General features: G+C 28.7%; 1 long non-coding RNA gene across 1 annotated transcript in view; it reads left to right on the forward strand.

Moving 5' to 3' along the window:
- The first annotated feature begins 3,227 nt into the window (after positions 1-3,227).
- The window catches only part of LOC139425944 (uncharacterized), a 10,179-nt gene continuing 4,969 nt past the window's right edge, over positions 3,228-8,437 (forward strand). Inside the window, exon 1 of the long non-coding RNA XR_011637100.1 lies at positions 3,228-3,494. This is a non-coding gene — a long non-coding RNA (uncharacterized lncRNA). The remainder of the gene's footprint in view (positions 3,495-8,437) is intronic.

An 8,437-nucleotide genomic window follows, 5' to 3' on the forward strand; every position in this document is an offset into this window, starting at 1 on the left:
TTCTCTGGTTTTATCTCTAGTATCCAATTTTTCTTACCACCTCTTGGTCTATGGGCCATCTTAATCCTTATATCTCCCTCCTCAAACTCATTGTTTTGCCTTGTCAATCCGTCCAGTAAATCCTGTTCTTCCATGTCCTCTTCCACTCCGAATACAATTATTGTAGGGTTTTTAAACTTAGGAGGTCCTACAGTATACTGTTTTGTCAATCCCTGTTTCATCATTTCTTCTCTCAGAACTTCGAGATCTTCTTCGGTGTCCGACTGTATCAGGACTCCCCCATGACCTACATTAGCAATCCTTCTAATTCCAATCCTCAAATTTGCCGGGTTCAAGCCCTGCAAAAGATCAGATCTAGTTTGGTCAGAAGTAATTCCCTCCTTTATTGGTTTGACTATCGCCACATGTTCCTTGGTTCGATCACTGACACCCAATTGGCGACTATGTCCCTTCTTCACAATATCCGCATAGGACCTACTCGCCATATCATTTCTTCTGCTTATTATCGGATCCAAAACAATTTCATTTAACTCTTCATAGCTGTCCAGTTTGGCCTGTAGCAATGCGATCTGTGTGTCCTGGTTGGCTACCAGTGACATGAGCTCAGAAAGGGTGTTCAAGAAACCATCCTTATCTGCCTTGACAATTCTACAATTTTCTCTAAAAAGTAGTGAGTGTAACTTATTTTGGAGCACCAATGCAGGTTTAAGGGTTGGTGGTTCGTACAACGAATCGCCCGTGACCGGGTCTACCAGACTAGGCTCCCCTACGTCCGACATCTCTTTCCGTAAAGCTGAACAAATGACCAATCTATTTATTTTGGACAAGTATGATTTTGCTTTAACTACGTAACTCCATGTTGGACACCGTAAAACTAGATTCCAAAACGAATTATATATATATATATACGCGTATGACACGTACATGACAGTCGGCAAAATAAACTTCAACACCCCGCCTCTCAAATCAGTTAGGAACGGGCCTGATCACGGCTCCACACACATTACCTTAGAACAATAAGGTAAAAATAAATAAAAAAATCCAATACAAGTTAGCTTTTTTTCAAAAATAAAATCATGCATAAAATCCGCCCTTCTTGAACTTTTTTAGAAAAGGCCAACTTTTATAGCTACATTGCTAACGAATGCTTACAATGGGTAAACATTTTGCTTTTGAAAACAATATTTGTGGTGGGAAAATGATTTACTGCCTTTGGGGTTAACATTTGATCGCGAAATTCAAATTTGTCATTTTAAGGATAAAAATTTTAATAGTTTGGTCTTGTTATGTCATATTATTTTGCGGACTATATAAAAAATTTTACTCAGATTAATATGTATACTAATAATCTAATGCCACAGGCTACTTTTTTCAATTACAAAATGAAGTGTTTTTTTTTAAGTCAAAATACATTAAAAATTTGTTTAATCCAAAACTTTTTTGACAAATGGGGGAAAGAATATTTTATATGGATTAACAATGTCGTACGCTGGGCTGAAATTTGGAATCGAAATTTAAATTTCTGTTGGTTTTTTTTGTTGTCGAAAACTAACTAAAATTTTGTTTGAAGATAGCTAAAATTTATTTTATTATTATAATATCTTTTGAGGAGAGATAGCGAAACATTTATTGGGATGTCGATTTTCCAATTTCGATATTAAATTCAAACTTTTGGTTATTTTGTCAAAAATCGGCGAAATCTGTTGTTAGACATTTTTTAGCAGTTAAACAAACGAAATTTTTCAGTGAACAAATGAAAGTTACCGATTTCCTTTCATTTTTATTTCAATTTAAATTGCCAAGAAATTGTTCGGAAGTTTGAAAGTTGTTCTAAAAAGTAACGAGTAAAAGTACAAATACTTAAGACAAAAGTAACGAGTAAATAGTACAAGTAACAGTACAAGTACAATACAAAAAAGTAACGATTTCAAATTACATTTCAGGGAAATCGAAAATTCAAAATAACGGGAGAAATTGTTCTACATATCTAAGAAAAAATATAATTTTAATTTAAAATGTATTAAATTTTTATTAAAACGTACAAAACTTTAAAATGCATGAAAATGTTACAAACTTCATTGAAATAGTAAATGTTAAAAATATCCAGAAATATAGTAAATGTTAAAAATGTTTACATATAAAATTATTAATTTTAATACTACACAATATTTAGAAATTTCGTTTCCATTATCGGATTTGTAGAACAAATTAGATAAATATTGCAATTTTTGTTTAAAGAAATATTTAAAAGATGTATTTATGTACACAAGTAACTTCCTTGAAAATCATTAAATAAAAAATCATAATTAGCATTTTTTCAAGTTAAAGGAAAGTAAATTTAGAAATTTGGCATATTCAGTGTTGAAATCACTTTTAATCAAAAATTGAGCACGAAAGTTTTATCTTATTCATGTGATAAATTAAATGCTTCCAAATATACATAAAAATCTAAGGATGGTGTCGCGGTACATTTTGATTGGTCGAAAAGGTAGGATCCCTCATTACTAATTTTGATTGGTCGAAAAGGTAGGATCCCTCATTACTAGTTATCATATTGGTTTGGTTGTCATCAGTATAAAATTGATATAAGTCATAAAGTTATTGTTTTCCTCTAAATATTTGTGCACCCCTAATTTAAAGATATTTACCTGTACTGTTATTATTACGTTTTTGATTTTGTTTGTTTTCTAAATTAAGAGTTTAATAGGATTTTTTTAAATTATAATTATTAGAATAACGTAATTCTGTGTTATATTTTAAGATGAAATCGATGTCTGACCTTGTTTATCGTTTTATAATTATTATTTTTTAGGTGCAAATTACATAAATATACTCTTATGAATTACTGTTAAAGAGATTCGTTGTATGATTTAGAACTTAAATTTCAACTTGCTGCACAAAATAATGAATGCAAATTTGTAATTAAAGTATACATCCGTTAGTTTGATCAGCAAAAATAGTAAATCACAGTTGTGAACGCGCCAAATTTGTTATTTAAATATAATTTTATTTTTAAAGGTTAGTTCAAAAAAAAAGATTATTTAGATAAATGATTTAGATTCACTGATAGATCTTAATTGTTATATAATACAGTATGTGTATAGTATTATCATAAGGGGAGTATTTGGACGTGGGAAGTGGCGGGACAAGTGTTACGTCACTCTCATAAAATGACGTCATTCATTTAAAGTGTAAATATTAACTAAAACGATTTTTCAGCCTGTGTATATATGGAAAGTGTGAGTGGCAACAAAAAGAATGTTGTGCTAGATGTGTTCTACGAAAAATAAAATGGTTGCTTTTGTAAATATGTGTACGCAGATAATTCTTGTAAATTTAAGTTATTTCATCGCTGGATAGATCGGGTAGATTTATCGGAAGCACGAAACAACAAGTGCTCTTTTTAATACATACATTTTTAGTTGAATTTTCTCAGCTGTCAAGAAACAGCAATTATTGTGAAGCAATCATCGTGGTGAGCGGTGGCGAGATTGGTGAGTGGTGAGCGAGATTGGTATATGGTAAAATTCAAAAAAGTTTTTTATTTTTTTTTATTTAAAATCAATGAAATAATAAAACTCTAGATTTTTTCTAATACATATTATATTTTAATTAAACGAAGCATAAATTTTATATTTTAAATCTTTTAATGCCAAAATATTTAAATTTTGTACAGAAAACGTTTGGTTTTCTAGGAGAAACAGTTCAAGTGACAAATCTCGTATCGGCGCACTTTTACAAATATTATATTTTCTATTTTGTAAGATGCAAAAAAAAAATAAAAGGATTATCTGAAAAATTAATTATTTTCACTATATAGTGGAAGATTGTATAATATATATGATCAAAAATTTGCAAAAAACTATAGCAATTCAAACTTTAATAATGTTGCATTTATCCGTAAATTCAAAATATTATGTCACTGCTAAATATTTATGTCATTCACTACTTTATCAGATGAAACAATGAAGCGACATCTTAGTTGATTTAATGAAACACAGTTATATTTCAAAGTTTTTCATGTTTAGAAAATGATGCTCTAAGTAATTTTAAAGATTTTTATTGAGTTATTTTAACACAATGTTGAAATAAACAACACTCAGTCTTAGAAATTAAACTAAAGAAAGGAAACTGTTATTTGAAAAAGTAATCGTTTTGTAAAGCAGCAAATAAATAAAAATTTAAGAAGCTTCTGATTATACGGATTATGAGAACTGCTAACAAAATATAACAATTAAATTGCTAATTAATTTGTTAATCATTAAATAAAACAATTGCGATTGTAAAAAAATATTAATTGCGATATTTATATAGCAGTCTCCTAGCATCCAAGAAAAAAGATTTCATGAGAAATTTTTTAAAAATATTACAACGCTGAATGCTATTGTTAAAATTGTATTGAAAAGAACCCTTCGAAAAGAATCTAAGTGGCGAATAAAATGTTGAATACCGCTATTGTTTCTGCTATTTTTCTCGCTATTTATAATTTTTACTATTATCTATACAATGTGTAAAATGGAAAAGTGAACACCCTGAATAAGATATCCTTTTTTCCCCCAACGGATTTAAATTTTCGAAATTCACATCCTGGGTAAGCAGTAATCTGGGAAAAATGATTTCTTTACTTTAAGCTATAAAAAGTTTGAACCCCTCAATGTTAAATTAAATTTTTTTGTATTTCGATATAATAGACCTAACTAAGTGAAAATTTCACTCACATTTATAAAATTCAATAATCCTAAGATAATTCCGGCAACAAAATAATGTTTGATAAATATTTATTATTTTTTTAAGTATTAACCGAAAAACATTTGGTTTCTGAGGTATAAAAATCTCACATATTTTTAAAGTAATAATCTTTTAAATTGTCAATAAATTATTAATTTGATAATTTTAATATATTAAATTTCAACGCAAAATTCAAAAGTAATAGGTCAAATAGTTTTTGAGAAATCAAATTTTGAATATACGATCCTGAGATATAACTGCAAGATAGGGAGATTTTGAAGTATATTTCTGTGATTAAATGTAAGAGTAACCAATATGAAAGTTCAATAATGCGTTTCCTCCTAAACTTTCCAAATAAAAAATAAAATAAAAAAAACTAGTGATAAAGATCGAAATCTATAGTTTTGCGAATAAAACGAAAATAATTTTTTTAGCGCAATTAAGAAGGCTAATATCATATAATAAGCAATAATTACTTAATTAAACAAATTTCCATACTTAGAACGAAAACTTTGAAATTTTAACATTGGTTACTGTTTTTATTAAGGTAATTTCAATACCAATACAATAAGCAACGACACTATTTAATTGTATTTATTTTCTATTTATCAATGCCCATATTTAAAAAGGATTTGTCTTAAAGGTAATTAATTATTTGATGGGATGCAATTTTACAGCCCAATCCCAACATTAAAACCCCAACATGCATGGAGTACTCCTAGCATATCCACAGAAATTGTTTCAGAAGATATTGCAAATAGGATCAAATTATCATGTAATTTTTTTTTTAATTTCAAAAAATACTTATATTTGCGTTATCTAAAATTTTCAAATATCATTTTTAGTAAATCTACTATTTTAACAAAAATTTTAATAAATCTGAAAAGTAACTAAAGGTTCTTAGTACGGAATTGAGTTTTTTTATGTTGCGTCAACTAAATAATAAAGAAAAAATAAATACAAATTATAATACTTTAAACTGAATATAGCATGCGGGATTGCAAAAAAAAACTTCTTTAATGTTGTATTGTTTATTTTACGAGACGAAATTCTTTAAATTGTTTATGACATTAAAAAAAAACTTTTTTGTTAACGAGATAAATTTCTATAAATTATTCACATTTTTTTTTTATTAATGAAAATGGAAAAAAAAGTAACATTTAAAATTTATATATTATAATTCTTAATTAATGATTAGATTTTAAGGAAGGGGAATGCTTTATGATTCCTCCATTGATTTTATACCATAATTGTGACAAATTTTAACATATCTGAAGGACGTAAACAAATCGGTAAGACTCAATACCTTTATTTAAATATTTAAAAAATAATTACGAACCATCATTTTCTTTTATTTATAACCATCATGAACATCCAACACAATGTTTTGGGTTTACGACTTCTAATACTCAACTCCGTAGCCCTGTAATTTTGAACTTAATCCAGAAAACAAGGGAACTCCTGCATCAAATATTGGGAGAAATTTGCCTTCGTGGAAAATTTTTCTATGCAACAATCCCGCATTTGCGTTACATGGAGAGAAAAACCACGAAAACCACCCACGATAAGCCTGACGGTAAGGAGACTAACTTATGATCCGTCTACCATTAATGATATTTTACGTCAGCACTGTCCAATGAGGTGAACCTGGTTTAAATCCCAGTGATGGCTGGTCAAAAAGAATTCCGCACCCGGCTAACACTGACCTAAGTGCTGATGTATAATATCCTCAGTGGTAGACGGATCATGGATTAGAGTACCTTGCCGTCAAATTAACTGTGAGAGGTCTTCGTGGTTTTCATCTCCATGTAACGCAAATGCCGGTGTAGTTCCATCAAAAAGTATTCCACGAAAGCAAATTTCTCCCAATACTTAATCCAGGAGTTATCTTGTGTTCTGGATTGCGTTTAAAATTACAGGGGGCTAGGGAGTTGAACATCAGTAGTCGTAAACCCAAAATAGGGCCTACTGTTCAACGAGTGTTATGAAGTAAAATTTACAAAGGGGTTTCTATTATACATATTCGCTTTTTTGGAAAACGCTTTTTCAAAGAGATTTTCACAACTGATTAAATAAAGGTTAAATAAGCCTATCCCTTGTTAGACATTGGGCATTACGAAAAAGCAAGTGAAAGTACTAAATTTAAAAAGTAACAAAGTGAAAGTAAAGGTACGTACTTTTTACTTTCGTTACACATAACGGAAGTAAGAGTATTACCATGTATGCATAAAAGCAAATCAATTTTCTTAATGATTTTTTTTCAATAATTATTTGAATAAAAAAAAGTTCTTTTTAAGTTAATGAAAATGAAAAATATTGTGCACATCAAAATTCAAGTTTATTGGAGCAAAAGTTTAAGAAAATATGTACCTTGTGCTTTGAAATCTGCAGTTTTCAGAAGAAAAAAAAAGCCAGTAAAGAGAACAGGTAGCAACGTTACTAAGTGACACTAATTGTTTATAATAAAAACATAAATGGTATTACTGCAACTAGTATAGAAACTAAAATTGTTTTTGAATCATTATTGAGAAATGAAAATTGAATTAAATTTTTGGTCGAAACAGGTAGAGATCTTAAAATTAAAGGAAAATGAAAATAAAATGCTTACCTGAATTATGGTGCATCACATTAAACAGCTTAATCAACATTATAGCTCTTTTTATCAGAAAAGAAGGCCACAACTTGTTCTGCAAAAATTGCAAAGAAAATAATATGAGATTCATATGGTAATTGGCATTTTAAATCATAAAATTTAATAAAAAATTTAACGACATTTATATTTTGCAATACGAATGTGTGCAAGGTGCAAAAAAAGCATGGGAACACGGAGAAACAAGACAGTAACTTACAGTTTGTCTATTTAAAGAACTCCCCTTGCGACAAAGTCTAAAGCCGCATGCTATGGAAATCAGAAAAAATAGAGGGTGTGTGATACTATTATTAACGTAAATGATGTTTAATTAAATTTGGTACTGCTAGTATTTTAGTTAATTGATGTAGTTTTAACAGGTAGCAAAAATACTAATATTGGTACAGTGTATTTCATTAGTCTATTCGATGCCTATTAAAACTGCATCAATTCTGTGTATATAATATTTATAACAACAGTGATGCTACTCGCAAAATATCAAATTGTCTCACCAGAAATTGCATTTCGTCTCAGTTAAAATCCCTTTTTGGCTCAGTTTGTCTCAGCTAAAATTATTTTTTCACTCAGTTTATCTCAGCTAAAATGATTATTAATCAGTTTGATAACATTATAAAGATAATTTTCAGGATCCATAAAACCATTAATAGCATACTAGGAGTACTACAATTATACATACATTCACTATTTGCTAGGATTTTAAAAAAACCTGCATATGATTGATTATAAGAGTCCACAAAATTGTTTTATGGACTCTGTTGTTTTCATATATATTGCATTTATCATTTATGCCAATGAATAGTATCTGTTCCAGAATTTTACAAAGTAAATTTTAACTTTCTTATTTTTTAAAATATAATGGTGTTAACTTTCTAAAAAGAAATATCTATTTAGTTTCAGTAATTCAAAAGGGAAAATACCCATTTTATTTTGAGCTCAAATTTCATCTCAAAATATATAACTATTCAGTTACAATGAAAGGTCTACAGATTTCAATAATTAAAAGAGAAATTCAGTAATTAAATAATGAGAGTTTAAGAAAATGCAAATAACACAAAAAAA

The sequence above is a fragment of the Parasteatoda tepidariorum genome, chromosome 6, assembly GCF_043381705.1.
Source record: "Parasteatoda tepidariorum isolate YZ-2023 chromosome 6, CAS_Ptep_4.0, whole genome shotgun sequence".
In the NCBI taxonomy this organism is placed as follows: Eukaryota; Metazoa; Arthropoda; class Arachnida; order Araneae; family Theridiidae; genus Parasteatoda; species Parasteatoda tepidariorum.